General features: G+C 48.2%; 5 non-coding genes across 5 annotated transcripts in view; 3 read left to right on the top strand and 2 right to left on the bottom strand.

Annotated features, from left to right (window-relative positions):
- Nucleotides 1-52: 52 nt before the first annotated feature.
- On the top strand, nt 53-124 carry Trnap-ugg (transfer RNA proline (anticodon UGG)). The gene has a single exon. It is a non-coding gene; the product is annotated as a tRNA-Pro (tRNA).
- A 506-nt stretch (nt 125-630) lies between these two features.
- Trnaq-uug (transfer RNA glutamine (anticodon UUG)) lies at nt 631-702 on the bottom strand. The gene has a single exon. It is a non-coding gene; the product is annotated as a tRNA-Gln (tRNA).
- A 557-nt stretch (nt 703-1,259) lies between these two features.
- On the top strand, nt 1,260-1,331 carry Trnap-ugg (transfer RNA proline (anticodon UGG)). The gene has a single exon. It is a non-coding gene; the product is annotated as a tRNA-Pro (tRNA).
- A 506-nt stretch (nt 1,332-1,837) lies between these two features.
- On the bottom strand, nt 1,838-1,909 carry Trnaq-uug (transfer RNA glutamine (anticodon UUG)). Its single transcript has one exon. It is a non-coding gene; the product is annotated as a tRNA-Gln (tRNA).
- Nucleotides 1,910-2,466: 557 nt separating this feature from the next.
- The window catches only part of Trnap-ugg (transfer RNA proline (anticodon UGG)), a 72-nt gene continuing 38 nt past the window's right edge, over nt 2,467-2,500 (top strand). The window contains exon 1 of the tRNA in view: nt 2,467-2,500. This exon is cut by the window's right edge and continues 38 nt beyond it. This is a non-coding gene — a tRNA (tRNA-Pro).

Genomic DNA, 2,500 nt, shown 5'->3' with positions numbered 1-2,500 from the left:
AAGTGTGGCAAGATGTCAGTAGGTGGTGGGGTGCAGACGTGCTTCCTTGTGCGGCCTGTTGGTCTAGGGGTATGATTCCTGCTTTGGGTGCAGGAGGTCCTGGGTTCAAATCCCGAACAGGCCCTACTTTTCACTTTCGCGACAACCAAACACTACGATAAACTTGCGAGTTTCTGAAAGTAAGCCATGCAACAGGACAAACTGCATGTGAGCCACCGGCCCAAGAGACTGGCAAGTGCGTCATGTGGAAAGCAATCTACGTGGCAGGAATAAGCCGTCTTCGCTCACTTATATCTATACGTAAAGACTGGCACGTACAGCGATTCTATTCGTTTCCCAGGAACTAGTACATCGCATGCACGTTTGTAAAATGCATGCGCATGCAGCACCCAAAACGGAGAGATGTCTTTCCTGCTGGGAAAAACAGCTGAGGGCGTCTTCTCGCAGTTGAACCCCTTACGTTCCGTTATTAATCCTAGTATCAAAAGCATAAGCATTTGGAGCGTCCCCCATTCACGTGTGGACTGCTATTAACAATTTGCGTTACATGATCCTAGCTAAAATTCTGCATATACAATTCCAACTACCGGCTCTTACACATTTCTAGAAACGAGCGCAAAACACAGCGTCAGGTTCCACCGAGACTCGAACTCGGATCGCTGGATTCAAAGTCCAGAGTGCTAACCATTACACCATGGAACCGGATGCCTGTAGCGGTCTTCAATTCAGTAGCATCATGTCATTAAGCCAGTAAGATGCGATGTTATTTCATGTAGCGTCCTCATGAAGTGTTTGCGTGGCAAATGAAGCAACCAGGTAGGCTGAAAGTGGAAGGTGCACCTTCCAATGTAGCAAGAATTCTTGCCAGTATTCGTACATGAAGTGATGTCGAAGGCTCAGGTAATCAAAATCGCGCAACGGCCACTTTCGTATGGTGCATGCATTGTGCTGGAAGCAGCCTAGCCATGGAAACAGCTATGGACACAGAGTACTGTCGAAAACTGCGTGCTGACACAGAACGCTACGTAGTGGGCGGATAGTGCGTGACACGATAACATTTGCACTTCACACGGTCGAAATACTGACACACAACTCTAGCAGCTCTTTCAGCATTCACATACACTGGTGTTCAGCACAGCTCATGTTGTGGGTGTCGGATTAAGAAAGCTCTTTGAGAATATCGTCCAGATTGTATGCTGCAACTAGCAAGTGCGGCAAGATGTCAGTAGGTGGCGGGGTGCAGACGTGCTTCCTTGTGCGGCCTGTTGGTCTAGGGGTATGATTCCTGCTTTGGGTGCAGGAGGTCCCGGGTTCAAATCCCGGACAGGCCCTACTTTTCACTTTCGCGACAACCAAACACTACGATAAACTTGCGAGTTTCTGAAAGTAAGCCATGCAACAGGACAAACTGCATGTGAGCCACCGGCCCAAGAGACTGGCAAGTGCGTCATGTGGAAAGCAATCTACGTGGCAGGATTAAGCCGTCTTCGCTCACTTATATCTATACGTAAAGACTGGCACGTACAGCGATTCTATTCGTTTCCCAGGAACTAATACATCGCATGCACGTTTGTAAAATGCATGCGCATGCAGCACCCAAAACGGAGAGATGTCTTTCCTGCTGGGAGAAACAGCTGAGGGCGTCTTCTCGCAGTTGAACCCCTTACGTTCCGTTATTAATCCTAGTATCAAAAGCATAAGCATTTGGAGCGTCCCCCATTCACGTGTGGACTGCTATTAACAATTTGCGTTACATGATCCTAGCTAAAATTCTGCATATACAATTCCAACTACCGGCTCTTACACATTTCTAGAAACGAGCGCAAAACACAGCGTCAGGTTCCACCGAGACTCGAACTCGGATCGCTGGATTCAAAGTCCAGAGTGCTAACCATTACACCATGGAACCGGATGCCTGTAGCGGTCTTCAATTCAGTAGCATCATGTCATTAAGCCAGTAAGATGCGATGTTATTTCATGTAGCGTCCTCATGAAGTGTTTGCGTGGCAAATGAAGCAACCAGGTAGGCTGAAAGTGGAAGGTGCACCTTCCAATGTAGCAAGAATTCTTGCCAGTATTCGTGCATGAAGTGATGTCGAAGGCTCAGGTAATCAAAATCGCGCAACGGCCACTTTCGTATGGTGCATGCATTGTGCTGGAAGCAGCCTAGCCATGGAAACAGCTATGGACACAGAGTACTGTCGAAAACTGCGTGCTGACACAGAACGCTACGTAGTGGGCGGATAGTGCGTGACACGATAACATTTGCACTTCACACGGTCGAAATACTGACACACAACTCTAGCAGCTCTTTCAGCATTCACATACACTGGTGTTCAGCACAGCTCATGTTGTGGGTGTCGGATTAAGAAAGCTCTTTGAGAATATCGTCCAGATTGTATGCTGCAACTAGCAAGTGCGGCAAGATGTCAGTAGGTGGCGGGGTGCAGACGTGCTTCCTTGTGCGGCCTGTTGGTCTAGGGGTATGATTCCTGCTTTG

Source organism: Schistocerca cancellata, chromosome 2 (genome assembly GCF_023864275.1).
Source record: "Schistocerca cancellata isolate TAMUIC-IGC-003103 chromosome 2, iqSchCanc2.1, whole genome shotgun sequence".
Classification (NCBI taxonomy): domain Eukaryota; kingdom Metazoa; phylum Arthropoda; class Insecta; order Orthoptera; family Acrididae; genus Schistocerca; species Schistocerca cancellata.
Note: the sequence above shows the minus strand (reverse complement) of the source record. Positions and strands in the feature narration are given on the sequence as shown.